Consider the following 15,458-nt stretch of genomic DNA (forward strand, 5'->3'; position numbering starts at 1 on the left):
AGAGCGGACCGGGAAGAGCGGACCGGGAAGAGCGGACCGGGAAGAGGGGACCAGGAAGAGGGGACAGGGGAGAGGGGACCGGGAAGAGAGGACAGGGAAGAGGGGGCAGGGAAGAGGGGACAGGGGAGAGGGGACAGGGGAGAGGGGACAGGAGACAGGGAAGAGGGGGCCGGGAAGAGGGGGCCGGGAAGAGGGGACAGTGGAGAGGGGACAGGAGACAGGGAAGAGGGGGCCGGGAAGAGGGGACCGGGGAGAGGAGACAGGGGAGAGGGGACAGGGGAGAGGGGACAGGAGACAGGGAAGAGGGGGCCGGGAAGAGGGGACAGGGGAGAGGGGACAGGGGAGAGGGGACAGTGGAGAGGAGACAATGGAGAGGAGACAATGGAGAGGGGACAATGGAGAGGAGACAGGGGAGAGGGGACAGTGAAGAGGGGACAGGAGAGAGGAGACAGGGAGGAAGAGACAGGGAAGAAGAGACAGGGGAGAGGAGACAGGGGAGAGGAGACAGGGGAGAGGGGACAGGGAAGAAGAGACAGGGAAGAAGAGACAGGGAAGAAGAGACATGGGAGAGGAGACAGGGAAGAAGAGACAGGGAAGAAGAGAGAGAAGAGGGGACAGGGGAGAGGGGACAGTGAAGAGGGTACAGGGAAGAGGGGACCGGGAAGAGGGGACCGGGAAGAGGGGACCGGGAAGAGGGGACCGGGAAGACGGGACCGGGGAAGAGGGGACCAGGAAGAGGGGACAGGGAAGAGGGGACCGGGAAGAGGGGACCGGGAAGAGCGGACCGGGAAGAGGGGACAAGGACGAGGGGACCAGGAAGAGGGGACAGGGAAGAGGGGACCGGGAAGAGGGGACCGGGAAGAGGACAACAAGTGTCACAGAACTCCTCTGAATGTAACCAATACAAATTAAACACGAAGGTAGTTTTGTGCCCCAAAAAATTATATATATACAGACCAGTCAAACGTTTTAGAACACCTACTGATTCAAGGGTTTTTCTTTATTTTTACTATTTTCTACATTGTAGAATAATAGTGAAGACATCAAACAATGAAGTAACACATATTATGGAATCATGTGGTAACCAAAAAAGTTGGAAGTTTACATACACCTTAGCCAAATACATTTAAACTCCGTTTTTCCACAATTCTTGACATTTAAATCAGAGGACAAATTCCCTGTTTTAGGTCAGTTAGAATCACCACTTTTAGAATGTGAAATGTCAGAATAATAGTAGAGAGAATGATTTATTTCAGCTTTTATTTCTTTCATCACATTCCCAGAAGGTCAGAAGTTCACATACACTCAATTACTATTTGGTAGCATTGCCTTTAAATTGTTTAACTTGGGTCAAACGTTTCGAGTAGCCTTCCAAAAGATACCCATAGTAAGTTGGGTGAATTTTGGCCCATTCCTCCTGACAGAGCTGGTGTAACTGAGTCAGGTTTGTAGGCCTCCTTGCTCGCACACGCTTTTTCAGTTCTGCCCCAAATGTTATATATCAACCATCATGAAAATAACAATGTGTTCTTAACTAGTGAAATAAAGGTATAAAAAATATTTGAAAAATCTGCGCCCAAAAATACCGATTTCCGATTGTTATAAAACATTTAAATTGGCCCTAATTAATCGTCCATTCCGATTAATCGGTCGACCTCTAATCCACAGGTACACCTCCAATTGACTCAAATGGTGTCAATTAGCCTATCAGAAGCTTCTAACGCCATAACATCATTTTCTGGAATTTTCCAAGCTGTTTAAAGTCACAGTCAACTTAGTGTATGTACACTTCTGACACACTGGAATTGTGATACAGTAAAATAATCTGTCTGAAAACAATTGTTGGAAAAATTACTTCTGTCATGCACACAGTTGATGTCCTAACCGACTTGCCAAAACTATAGCTTGTTAACAAGAAATTTGTGGAGTGGTTGAAAAACAAGTTTTATTGACTCCAACCTAAGTGTACGTAAACATCTGACTTCAACTGGATATTTTATATTTTATGAGATTCTTCACCATTTGACGAAGAAAAAAATAGTGTTAAATATTTCCCCCTTTGCCTTGATGACAGCTTTGCACACGCTTGGCATTCTCTCAACCAGCTTCACCTGGAATGCTTTTCCAACAGTCTTGAAAGAGTTCCCACATATGCTGAGCACTTGTTGGCTGCTTTTCCTTCACTCTGCGGTCTAACTCATCCCAAACCATCTCAATTGGGTTGAGGTCGGGTGATTGTGGAGGCCAGGTCATCTGATACAGCACTCCATCACTCTCCTTCTTGGTCAAATAGCCTTTCCACAGGCTGAAGGTGTATTTGGGGTCATTGTCCTGTTGAAAAACAAATGATAGTGGGACTAAGCCCAAACCAGATGGGATGGTGTCCCAGGAATACCTGACATGATGACTCCTTGCTGTCCCCAGTCCACCTGACTGTGCTGCTGCTCCAGTTTCAACTATTCTGCCTTATTATTATTCGACCATGCTGGTCATTTATGAACATTTGAACATCTTGACCATGTTTTGTTATAATCTCGACCCGGCACAGCCAGAAGAGGACTGGCCACCCCACATAGCCTGGTTCCTCTCTAGGTTTCTTCCTAGGTTTTGGCCTTTCTAGGGAGTTTTTCCTAGCCACCGTGCTTCTTCACCTGCATTGCTTGCTGTTTGGGGTTTTAGGCTGGGTTTCTGTACAGCACTTTGAGATATCAGCTGATGTACGAAGGGCTATATAAAATAAATTTGATTGATTGATTGAGTGTACTGCTGCAGAATGCTGTGGTAACCTTGCTGGTTAAAAGTGTGCCTTGAATTCTAAATAAATCACTGACAGTGCCACCAGTAAAGCACCCCACATAATAACACATCCTCCTCCTCCTCCATGCTTTACAGTGGGAAAAAGACAGGCAGAGATCATCCGTTCACCACGTCTCACAAAGACAGGGCGGTTGGAACCAAAAAACTCACATTTGGACTCATCAGACCAAAGGACAAATTTCCCCCGGTCTAATGTCCATTGCTCGTGTTTCTTGGCCCAAGCAAGTCTCTTCTTCTTACTGGTGTCCTTTAGTAGTGGTTTCTTTGCAGCAATTCGACCTGATTCACAGTCTCCTCTGAACAGTTGATGTTGAGATGTGCCTGTTACTTGAACTCTGTGAAGCATTTATTTGGGATGCAATTTCTGAGGATGGTAACTCTAATGAACTTATCCTCTGCAGCAGAGGTAACTCTGGGTCTTCCTTTCCTGTGGTGGTCCTGATGAGAGCCAGTTTCATCATAGCGCTTGATGGTTTTTGCGACTGCACTTGAAGACACTAAAATGTATTGAGATTTTCCAGATTGACTGACTCTTTGCTTATTTGAGCTGTTCTTGAAATAATATGGACCTGGTCTTGACATAATCTTCTGTAAACCTACCTTGTCAAAACACAACTGATTGGCTCAAATGCATAAAGATGGAAAGAAATTCCACAAATTAACTTTTAAGAAGGCACACCTGTTAATTGAAATGCATTCCAGGTGACATACTCATGAAGTTGGTTGAGAGAATGCCAAGAATGCCAAATGCCAAGTGTTGAAAGCTGTAATCAAGGCAAAGGGTGGCTATTTGAAGAACCACAAATATAGAATATATTTTTATTTGTTGAATACTTTTTTGGTTACTACATGATTCCATATGTGTTCATTCATAGTTTAACGTCTTCAATACTATTTTACAATGTAGAAAATAGTCAAAATAAAGAAAAACCCTTGAATGAGTAGGCCTATAGTAGTAAAGGCAAAATGTAATATTTTATCAAATCATTATTTTTGTTATTTTTGGGGGGGATACCAAAAGGGGTCCTAAAATTCCAAATCAAAGAGCTAAATGATCTTAAAACAATTATGTTATCTTGGTACCCCCCCCCCCCACCAACTGCTTAAACTTTTAGAGGTTTTAATGGTTTTAGATGCACAGTAGTGGCATAGGAAGGAGATCAGGGTGTGTTGTCTGTCCCTGTCCCCTAATGTCCCTGTTCCTGTCTCAAACTGACCCTGCCCCCTAAATGTCCCTGTCCCCTAATGTCTCTGTTCCTGTCTCAAACTGACCCTGTCCCAAAATGTCCCTGTCTCCTAATGTCTCTGTTCCTGTCTCAAACTGACCCTGTCCCCTAAAATCCCTGTCACAAAATGTCCCTGTCCCCTAATGTCTCTGTTCCTGTCTCAAACTGACCCTGTCCCCTACATTCCCTGTCCCAAAATGTCCCTGTCTTCTAATGTCCCTGTTCCTGTCCCCTAATGTCTCTGTTCCTGTCTCAAACTGACCCTGTACCAACTGTCCCTGTCCCCTAATGTCTCTGCCCCTGTCTCCTAATGTCTCTGCCCCTGTCCCCAACGGTCCCTGTCCCCTAATGTCTCTGTCCCCTAATGTCCTCTCTGGAATGAACCCTTTATTGATGAGGCTGCAGCAGTCTGCTACAGGACCTGGGTCTAGCTAGATGATGTGATGTCGCCGTTTCTGTCCCTAAGTGTTCCAGTTCAAATCCAATGTAATTAGTCACATGCACCGAATACAACAGGTGTTGACCTTACAGTGAAATGCTTACTTAGAAGCCCTTAACGATGCAGTTTTAAGAAAATATCAACAAAAAAACAAAACACTTGAAACAAGTAAGCGATAAGAAAATATTAAGTTCCCAACTGTTCCTGTTCCCTTCCCCAACTGTTCCTGTTCCCTTCCTCAACTGTTCCTGTTCCCGTCCCCAATTGTTCCTGTTCCCTTCCCCAACTGTTCCTGTTCCCTTCCCCAACTGTTCCCTTCCCCAACTGTTCCTGTTCCCTTCCCCAACTGTTCCTGTTCCCTTCCCCAACTGTTCCTGTTCCCGTCCCCAACTGTTCCTGTTCCCGTCCCCAACTGTTCCCGTCCCCAACTGTTCCTGTTCCCTTCCCCAACTGTTCCTGTTCCCATCCCCAACTGTTCCCGTCCCCAACTGTTCCTGTTCCCTTCCCCAACTGTTCCTGTTCCCTTCCCCAACTGTTCCTGTTCCCGTCCCCAACTGTTCCTGTTCCCTTCCCCAACTGTTCCTGTTCCCTTCCCCAACTGTTCCTGTTCCCTTCCCCAACTGTTCCTGTTCCCTTTCCCAACTGTCCCTGTTCCCTTCCCCAACTGTCCCTGTTCCCTTCCCCAACTATTCATGTTCCCTTCCCCAACTGTTCACATCCCCAACTGTTCCTGTTCCCATCCCAAACTGTTCCTGTTTCCTTCCCCAACTGTTCCTGTTCCCTTCCCCAACTATTCCCGTCCCCAACTGTTCCTGTTCCCTTCCCCAACTGTCCCTGTTCCCTTCCCCAACTGTTCCTGTTCCCTTCCCCAACTGTCCCTGTTCCCTTCCCCAACTGTCCCTGTTCCCGTCCCCAACTGTTCCAGTTCCCTTCCCCAACTGTCCCTGTTCCCTTCCCCAACTGTCCCTGTTCCCTTCCCCAACTGTCCCTGTTCCCGTCCCCAACTGTTCCCTTCCCCAACTGTTCCTGTTCCCTTCCCCAACAGTTCCTGTTCCCTTTCCCAACTGTTCATGTTCCCTTCCCCAACTGTTCCTGTTTCCTTCCCCAACTGTTCCTGTTCCCGTCCCCAACTGTTCCCGTCCCCAACTGTTCCTGTTCCCTTCCCCAACTGTTCCTGTTCCCTTCCCCAACTGTTCCTGTTCCCTTCCCCAACTGTTCCTGTTCCCTTCCCCAACTGTCCCTGTTCCCTTCCCCAACTGTTCCTGTTCCCTTTCCCAACTGTCCCTGTTCACATCCCCAACTGTCCCTGTTCCCTTCCCCAACTGTCCCTGTTCCCTTCCCCAACTGTCCCTGTTCCCTTCCCCAACTGTTCCTGTTCCCTTCCCCAACTGTCCCTGTTCCCGTCCCCAACTGTTCCTGTTCCCTTCCCCAACTGTCCCTGTTCACTTCCCCAACTGTTCCTGTTCCCTTCCCCAACTGTCCCTGTTCCCGTCCCCAACTGTTCCTGTTCCCTTCCCCAACTGTTCCTGTTCCCTTTCCCAACTGTTCCTGTTCCCTTCCCCAACTGTCTCTGTTCCCTTCCCCAACTGTCCCTGTTCCCTTCCCCAACTGTCCCTGTTCCCTTCCCCAACTGTCCCTGTTCCCTTCCCCAACTGTCCCTGTTCCCTTCCCCAACTGTTCCTGTTCCCTTCCCCAACTGTCCCTGTTCCCTTCCCCAACTGTCCCTGTTCCCTTCCCCAACTGTTCCTGTTCCCTTCCCCAACTGTTCCTTTCCCCAACTGTTCCTGTTCCCTTCCCCAACTGTTCCTGTTCCCTTCCCCAACTGTTCCTGTTCCCTTCCCCAACTGTTCCTGTTCCCTTCCCCAACTGTTCCTGTTCCCTTCCCCAACTGTTCCTGTTCCCTTCCCCAACTGTCCCTGTTCCCTTCCCCAACTGTTCCTGTTCCCTTCCCCAACTGTCCCTGTTCCCTTCCCCAACTGTTCCTGTTCCCTTCCCCAACTGTTCCTGTTCCCTTCCCCAACTGTTCCTGTTCCCGTCCCCAACTGTTCCAGTTCCCTTCCCCAACTGTCCCTGTTCCCTTCCCCAACTGTCCCTGTTTCCTTCCCCAACTGTTCCTGTTCCCTTCCCCAACTGTCCCTGTTCCCGTCCCCAACTGTTCCCTTCCCCAACTGTTCCTGTTCCCTTCCCCAACTGTTCTTGTTCCCTTCCCCAACTGTTCCTGTTCCCTTCCCCAACTGTTCCTATTCCCTTCCCCAACTGTTCCTGTTCCCTTCCCCAACTGTTCTGTTCCCTTCCCAACTGTTCCTGTTCCCTTCCCCAACTGTTCCTGTTCCCTTCCCCAACTGTTCCTGTTCCCTTCCCCAACTGTTCCTGTTCCCTTCCCCAACTGTTCCTGTTCCGGTCCCCAACTGTTCCCGTCCCCAGCTGTTCCTGTTCTCTTCCCCAACTGTTCCTGTTCCATTCCCCAACTGTTCCCGTCCCCAACTGTTCCTGTTCCCTTCCCCAAGTGTTCCTGTTCCCTTCCCCAACTGTTCCTGTTCCCTTCCCCAACTGTTCCTGTTCCCTTCCCCAACTGTTCCTGTTCCCTTCCCCAACTGTTCCTGTTCCCTTTCCCAACTGTCCCTGTTCCCTTCCCCAACTGTTCCTGTTCCCTTCCCCAACTGTTCATGTTCCCTTCCCCAACTGTTCACATCCCCAACTGTTCCTGTTCCCATCCCCAACTGTTCCTGTTTCCTTCCCCAACTGTTCCTGTTCCCTTCCCCAACTGTTCCCGTCCCCAACTGTTCCTGTTCCCTTCCCCAACTGTCCCTGTTCCCGTCCCCAACTGTTCCCGTCCCCAACTGTTCCTGTTCCCTTCCCCAACAGTTCCTGTTCCCTTTCCCAACTGTTCCTGTTCCCTTCCCCAACTGTTCCTGTTTCCTTCCCCAACTGTTCCTGTTCCCGTCCCCAACTGTTCCTGTTCCCTTCCCCAACTGTTCCTGTTCCCTTCCTCAACTGTTCCTGTTCCCGTCCCCAATTGTTCCTGTTCCCTTCCCCAACTGTTCCTGTTCCCTTCCCCAACTGTTCCCTTCCCCAACTGTTCCTGTTCCCTTCCCCAACTGTTCCTGTTCCCTTCCCCAACTGTTCCTGTTCCCGTCCCCAACTGTTCCTGTTCCCGTCCCCAACTGTTCCCGTCCCCAACTGTTCCTGTTCCCTTCCCCAACTGTTCCTGTTCCCATCCCCAACTGTTCCCGTCCCCAACTGTTCCTGTTCCCTTCCCCAACTGTTCCTGTTCCCTTCCCCAACTGTTCCTGTTCCCGTCCCCAACTGTTCCTGTTCCCTTCCCCAACTGTTCCTGTTCCCTTCCCCAACTGTTCCTGTTCCCTTCCCCAACTGTTCCTGTTCCCTTTCCCAACTGTCCCTGTTCCCTTCCCCAACTGTCCCTGTTCCCTTCCCCAACTATTCATGTTCCCTTCCCCAACTGTTCACATCCCCAACTGTTCCTGTTCCCATCCCCAACTGTTCCTGTTTCCTTCCCCAACTGTTCCTGTTCCCTTCCCCAACTATTCCCGTCCCCAACTGTTCCTGTTCCCTTCCCCAACTGTCCCTGTTCCCTTCCCCAACTGTTCCTGTTCCCTTCCCCAACTGTCCCTGTTCCCTTCCCCAACTGTCCCTGTTCCCGTCCCCAACTGTTCCAGTTCCCTTCCCCAACTGTCCCTGTTCCCTTCCCCAACTGTCCCTGTTCCCTTCCCCAACTGTCCCTGTTCCCGTCCCCAACTGTTCCCTTCCCCAACTGTTCCTGTTCCCTTCCCCAACAGTTCCTGTTCCCTTTCCCAACTGTTCATGTTCCCTTCCCCAACTGTTCCTGTTTCCTTCCCCAACTGTTCCTGTTCCCGTCCCCAACTGTTCCCGTCCCCAACTGTTCCTGTTCCCTTCCCCAACTGTTCCTGTTCCCTTCCCCAACTGTTCCTGTTCCCTTCCCCAACTGTTCCTGTTCCCTTCCCCAACTGTCCCTGTTCCCTTCCCCAACTGTTCCTGTTCCCTTTCCCAACTGTCCCTGTTCACATCCCCAACTGTCCCTGTTCCCTTCCCCAACTGTCCCTGTTCCCTTCCCCAACTGTCCCTGTTCCCTTCCCCAACTGTTCCTGTTCCCTTCCCCAACTGTCCCTGTTCCCGTCCCCAACTGTTCCTGTTCCCTTCCCCAACTGTCCCTGTTCACTTCCCCAACTGTTCCTGTTCCCTTCCCCAACTGTCCCTGTTCCCGTCCCCAACTGTTCCTGTTCCCTTCCCCAACTGTTCCTGTTCCCTTTCCCAACTGTTCCTGTTCCCTTCCCCAACTGTCTCTGTTCCCTTCCCCAACTGTCCCTGTTCCCTTCCCCAACTGTCCCTGTTCCCTTCCCCAACTGTCCCTGTTCCCTTCCCCAACTGTCCCTGTTCCCTTCCCCAACTGTTCCTGTTCCCTTCCCCAACTGTTCCTGTTCCCTTCCCCAACTGTCCCTGTTCCCTTCCCCAACTGTTCCTGTTCCCTTCCCCAACTGTTCCTTTCCCCAACTGTTCCTGTTCCCTTCCCCAACTGTTCCTGTTCCCTTCCCCAACTGTTCCTGTTCCCTTCCCCAACTGTTCCTGTTCCCTTCCCCAACTGTTCCTGTTCCCTTCCCCAACTGTTCCTGTTCCCTTCCCCAACTGTCCCTGTTCCCTTCCCCAACTGTTCCTGTTCCCTTCCCCAACTGTCCCTGTTCCCTTCCCCAACTGTTCCTGTTCCCTTCCCCAACTGTTCCTGTTCCCTTCCCCAACTGTTCCTGTTCCCGTCCCCAACTGTTCCAGTTCCCTTCCCCAACTGTCCCTGTTCCCTTCCCCAACTGTCCCTGTTTCCTTCCCCAACTGTTCCTGTTCCCTTCCCCAACTGTCCCTGTTCCCGTCCCCAACTGTTCCCTTCCCCAACTGTTCCTGTTCCCTTCCCCAACTGTTCTTGTTCCCTTCCCCAACTGTTCCTGTTCCCTTCCCCAACTGTTCCTATTCCCTTCCCCAACTGTTCCTGTTCCCTTCCCCAACTGTTCCTGTTCCCTTCCCAACTGTTCCTGTTCCCTTCCCCAACTGTTCCTGTTCCCTTCCCCAACTGTTCCTGTTCCCTTCCCCAACTGTTCCTGTTCCCTTCCCCAACTGTTCCTGTTCCGGTCCCCAACTGTTCCCGTCCCCAGCTGTTCCTGTTCTCTTCCCCAACTGTTCCTGTTCCATTCCCCAACTGTTCCCGTCCCCAACTGTTCCTGTTCCCTTCCCCAAGTGTTCCTGTTCCCTTCCCCAACTGTTCCTGTTCCCTTCCCCAACTGTTCCTGTTCCCTTCCCCAACTGTTCCTGTTCCCTTCCCCAACTGTTCCTGTTCCCTTTCCCAACTGTCCCTGTTCCCTTCCCCAACTGTTCCTGTTCCCTTCCCCAACTGTTCATGTTCCCTTCCCCAACTGTTCACATCCCCAACTGTTCCTGTTCCCATCCCCAACTGTTCCTGTTTCCTTCCCCAACTGTTCCTGTTCCCTTCCCCAACTGTTCCCGTCCCCAACTGTTCCTGTTCCCTTCCCCAACTGTCCCTGTTCCCGTCCCCAACTGTTCCCGTCCCCAACTGTTCCTGTTCCCTTCCCCAACAGTTCCTGTTCCCTTTCCCAACTGTTCCTGTTCCCTTCCCCAACTGTTCCTGTTTCCTTCCCCAACTGTTCCTGTTCCCGTCCCCAACTGTTCCTGTTCCCTTCCCCAACTGTTCCTGTTCCCTTCCCCAACTGTTCCTGTTCCCTTCCCCAACTGTCCCTGTTCCCTTCCCCAACTGTTCCTGTTCCCTTTCCCAACTGTCCCTGTTCACATCCCCAACTGTCCCTGTTCCCTTCCCCAACTGTCCCTGTTCCCTTCCCCAATTGTTCCTGTTCCGTTCCCCAACTGTCCCTGTTCCCGTCCCCAACTGTTCCTGTTCCATTCCCCAACTGTCCCTGTTCACTTCCCCAACTGTTCCTGTTCCCTTCCCCAACTGTCCCTGTTCCCGTCCCCAACTGTTCCTGTTCCCTTCCCCAACTGTTCCTGTTCCCTTTCCCAACTGTTCCTGTTCCCTTTCCCAACTGTTCCTGTTCCCTTCCCCAACTGTTCCTGTTCCCTTCCCCAACTGTCTCTGTTCCCTTCCCCAACTGTCCCTGTTCCCTTCCCCAACTGTCCCTGTTCCCTTCCCCAACTGTCCCTGTTCCCCTCCCCAACTGTTCCTGTTCCCTTCCCCAACTGTTCCTGTTCCCTTCCCCAACTGTTCCTGTTCCCTTCCCCAACTGTCCCTGTTCCCTTCCCCAACTGTTCCCTTCCCCAACTGTTCCTGTTCCCTTCCCCAACTGTCCCTGTTCCCTTCCCCAACTGTTCCTGTTCCCTTCCCCATCTGTTCCCTTCCCCAACTGTTCCTGTTCCCTTCCCCAACTGTTCCTGTTCCCTTCCCCAACTGTTCCTGTTCCCTTCCCCAACTGTTCCTGTTCCCTTCCCCAACAGTTCCTGTTCCCTTCCCCAACTGTTCCTGTTCCCTTCCCCAACTGTTCCTGTTCCCTTCCCCAACTGTTCCTGTTCCCTTCCCCAACTGTTCCTGTTCCCTTCCCCAACTGTTCCTGTTCCCTTCCCCAACAGTTCCTGTTCCCTTCCCCAACTGTTCATGCTCCCTTCCCCAACTGTTCCTGTTCCCTTCCCCAACTGTTCCTGTTCCCTTCCCCAACTGTTCCTGTTCCCTTCCCCAACTGTTCCTGTTCCCGTCCCCAACTGTTCCCGTCCCCAGCTGTTCCTGTTCTCTTCCCCAACTGTTCCTGTTCCCTTCCCCAACTGTTCCCGTCCCCAACTGTTCCTGTTCCCTTCCCCAGCTGTTCCTGTTCCCTTCCCCAACTGTTCCTGTTCCCTTCCCCAACTGTTCCTGTTCCCTTCCCCAACTGTTCCTGTTCCCTTTCCCAACTGTCCCTGTTCCCTTCCCCAACTGTTCCTGTTCCCTTCCCCAACTGTTCATGTTCCCTTCCCCAACTGTTCACATCCCCAACTGTTCCTGTTCCCATCCCCAACTGTTCCTGTTTCCTTCCCCAACTGTTCCTGTTCCCTTCCCCAACTGTTCCCGTCCCCAACTGTCCCTGTTCCCTTCCCCAACTGTCCCTGTTCCCTTCCCCAACTGTTCCTGTTCCCTTCCCCAACTGTCCCTGTTCCCTTCCCCAACTGTCCCTGTTCCCGTCCCCAACTGTTCCAGTTCCCTTCCCCAACTGTCCCTGTTCCCTTCCCCAACTGTCCCTGTTCCCTTCCCCAACTGTTCCTGTTCCCTTCCCCAACTGTTCCTGTTCCCTTCCCCAACTGTTCCTGTTCCCTTCCCCAACTGTTCCTGTTCCCTTTCCCAACTGTCCCTGTTCCCTTCCCCAACTGTTCCTGTTCCCTTCCCCAACTGTTCATGTTCCCTTCCCCAACTGTTCCCTTCCCCAACTGTTCCTGTTCCCGTCCCCAACTGTTCCCGTCCCCAGCTGTTCCTGTTCTCTTCCCCAACTGTTCCTGTTCCCTTCCCCAACTGTTCCCGTCCCCAACTGTTCCTGTTCCCTTCCCCAGCTGTTCCTGTTCCCTTCCCCAACTGTTCCTGTTCCCTTCCCCAACTGTTTCTGTTCCCTTCCCCAACTGTTCCTGTTCCCTTTCCCAACTGTCCCTGTTCCCTTCCCCAACTGTTCCTGTTCCCTTCCCCAACTGTTCATGTTCCCTTCCCCAACTGTTCACATCCCCAACTGTTCCTGTTCCCATCCCCAACTGTTCCTGTTTCCTTCCCCAACTGTTCCTGTTCCCTTCCCCAACTGTTCCCGTCCCCAACTGTCCCTGTTCCCTTCCCCAACTGTCCCTGTTCCCTTCCCCAACTGTTCCTGTTCCCTTCCCCAACTGTCCCTGTTCCCTTCCCCAACTGTCCCTGTTCCCGTCCCCAACTGTCCCAGTTCCCTTCCCCAACTGTCCCTGTTCCCTTCCCCAACTGTCCCTGTTCCCTTCCCCAACTGTTCCTGTTCCCTTCCCCAACTGTCCCTGTTCCCGTCCCCAACTGTTCCCATCCCCAACTGTTCCTGTTCCCTTCCCCAACAGTTCCTGTTCCCTTCCCCAACTGTTCCTGTTTCCTTCCCCAACTGTTCCTGTTTCCTTCCCCAACTGTTCCTGTTCCCGTCCCCAACTGTTCCTGTTCCCTTCCCCAACTGTTCCTGTTCCCTTCCCCAACTGTTCCTGTTCCCTTCCCCAACTGTCCCTGTTCCCTTCCCCAACTGTTCCTGTTCCCTTTCCCAACTGTCCCTGTTCACATCCCCAACTGTCCCTGTTCCCTTCCCCAACTGTCCCTGTTCCCTTCCCCAATTGTTCCTGTTCCGTTCCCCAACTGTCCCTGTTCCCGTCCCCAACTGTTCCTGTTCCATTCCCCAACTGTCCCTGTTCACTTCCCCAACTGTTCCTGTTCCCTTCCCCAACTGTCCCTGTTCCCGTCCCCAACTGTTCCTGTTCCCTTCCCCAACTGTTCCTGTTCCCTTTCCCAACTGTTCCTGTTCCCTTTCCCAACTGTTCCTGTTCCCTTCCCCAACTGTTCCTGTTCCCTTCCCCAACTGTCTCTGTTCCCTTCCCCAACTGTCCCTGTTCCCTTCCCCAACTGTCCCTGTTCCCTTCCCCAACTGTCCCTGTTCCCTTCCCCAACTGTTCCTGTTCCCTTCCCCAACTGTTCCTGTTCCCTTCCCCAACTGTTCCTGTTCCCTTCCCCAACTGTCCCTGTTCCCTTCCCCAACTGTTCCTGTTCCCTTCCCCAACTGTTCCCTTCCCCAACTGTTCCTGTTCCCTTCCCCAACTGTCCCTGTTCCCTTCCCCAACTGTTCCTGTTCCCTTCCCCAACTGTTCCCTTCCCCAACTGTTCCTGTTCCCTTCCCCAACTGTTCCTGTTCCCTTCCCCAACTGTTCCTGTTCCCTTCCCCAACTGTTCCTGTTCCCTTCCCCAACTGTTCCTGTTCCCTTCCCCAACTGTTCCTGTTCCCTTCCTCAACTGTTCCTGTTCCCGTCCCCAACTGTTCCTGTTCCCTTCCCCAACTGTTCCTGTTCCATTCCCCAACTGTTCCTGTTCCCTTCCCCAACTGTTCCTGTTCCCTTCCCCAACTGTTCCTGTTCCCGTCCCCAACTGTTCCCGTCCCCAGCTGTTCCTGTTCTCTTCCCCAACTGTTCCTGTTCCCTTCCCCAACTGTTCCCTTCCCCAATTGTTCCTGTTCCCGTCCCCAACTGTTCCCGTCCCCAGCTGTTCCTGTTCTCTTCCCCAACTGTTCCTGTTCCCTTCCCCAACTGTTCCCTTCCCCAACTGTTCCTGTTCCCTTCCCCAACTGTCCCTGTTCCCTTCCCCAACTGTTCCTGTTCCCTTCCCCAACTGTTCCCTTCCCCAACTGTTCCTGTTCCCTTCCCCAACTGTTCCTGTTCCCTTCCCCAACTGTTCCTGTTCCCTTCCCCAACAGTTCCTGTTCCCTTCCCCAACAGTTCCTGTTCCCTTCCCCAACTGTTCATGCTCCCTTCCCCAACTGTTCCTGTTCCCTTCCCCAACTGTTCCTGTTCCCTTCCCCAACTGTTCCTGTTCCCTTCCCCAACTGTTCCTGTTCCCTTCCCCAACTGTTCCTGTTCCCTTCCTCAACTGTTCCTGTTCCCGTCCCCAACTGTTCCTGTTCCCTTCCCCAACTGTTCCCTTCCCCAACTGTTCCTGTTCCCTTCCCCAACTGTTCCTGTTCCATTCCCCAACTGTTCCTGTTCCCTTCCCCAACTGTTCCCTTCCCCAACTGTTCCTGTTCCCGTCCCCAACTGTTCCCGTCCCCAGCTGTTCCTGTTCTCTTCCCCAACTGTTCCTGTTCCCTTCCCCAACTGTTCCCGTCCCCAACTGTTCCTGTTCCCTTACCCAACTGTTCCTGTTCCCTTCCCCAACTGTTCCTGTTCCCTTCCCCAACTGTCCCTGTTCCCTTCCCCAACTGTTCCTGTTCCCTTCCCCAACTGTTCCTGTTCCGTTCCCCAACTGTCCCTGTTCCCTTCCCCAACTGTTCCTGTTCCCTTCCCCAACTGTTCCTGTTCCCTTCCCCAACTGTCCCTGTTCCCGTCCCCAACTGTTCCCGTCCCCAACTGTCCCTTTTCCCTTCCCCAACTGTTCCTGTTCCCTTCCCCAACTGTTCCTGTTCCGTTCCCCAACTGTTCCTGTTCCCTTCCCCAACTGTTCCTGTTCCCTTCCCCAACTGTTCCTGTTCCCTTCCCCAACAGTTCCTGTTCCCTTCCCCAACAGTTCCTGTTCCCTTCCCCAACTGTTCATGCTCCCTTCCCCAACTGTTCCTGTTCCCTTCCCCAACTGTTCCTGTTCCCTTCCCCAACTGTTCCTGTTCCCTTCCCCAACTGTTCCTGTTCCCTTCCCCAACTGTTCCTGTTCCCTTCCTCAACTGTTCCTGTTCCCGTCCCCAACTGTTCCTGTTCCCTTCCCCAACTGTTCCCTTCCCCAACTGTTCCTGTTCCCTTCCCCAACTGTTCCTGTTCCATTCCCCAACTGTTCCTGTTCCCTTCCCCAACTGTTCCCTTCCCCAACTGTTCCTGTTCCCGTCCCCAACTGTTCCCGTCCCCAGCTGTTCCTGTTCTCTTCCCCAACTGTTCCTGTTCCCTTCCCCAACTGTTCCCGTCCCCAACTGTTCCTGTTCCCTTACCCAACTGTTCCTGTTCCCTTCCCCAACTGTTCCTGTTCCCTTCCCCAACTGTCCCTGTTCCCTTCCCCAACTGTTCCTGTTCCCTTCCCCAACTGTTCCTGTTCCGTTCCCCAACTGTCCCTGTTCCCTTCCCCAACTGTTCCTGTTCCCTTCCCCAACTGTTCCTGTTCCCTTCCCCAACTGTCCCTGTTCCCGTCCCCAACTGTTCCCGTCCCCAACTGTCCCTTTTCCCTTCCCCAACAGTTCCTGTTCCCTTCCCCAACTGTCCCTGTTCCCTTCCCCAACTGTTCCTGTTCC

The 15,458-nt window shown here is 52.4% G+C and overlaps 1 protein-coding gene across 3 annotated transcripts in view; it reads right to left on the minus strand.

Moving 5' to 3' along the window:
- Window positions 1-15,458, minus strand: part of LOC110532856 (HBS1-like protein) — a 104,051-nt gene that overhangs the window by 35,037 nt on the left and 53,556 nt on the right. The window lies entirely within an intron of this gene.

Source organism: Oncorhynchus mykiss, unplaced genomic scaffold, assembly GCF_013265735.2.
Source record: "Oncorhynchus mykiss isolate Arlee unplaced genomic scaffold, USDA_OmykA_1.1 un_scaffold_232, whole genome shotgun sequence".
In the NCBI taxonomy this organism is placed as follows: Eukaryota; Metazoa; Chordata; class Actinopteri; order Salmoniformes; family Salmonidae; genus Oncorhynchus; species Oncorhynchus mykiss.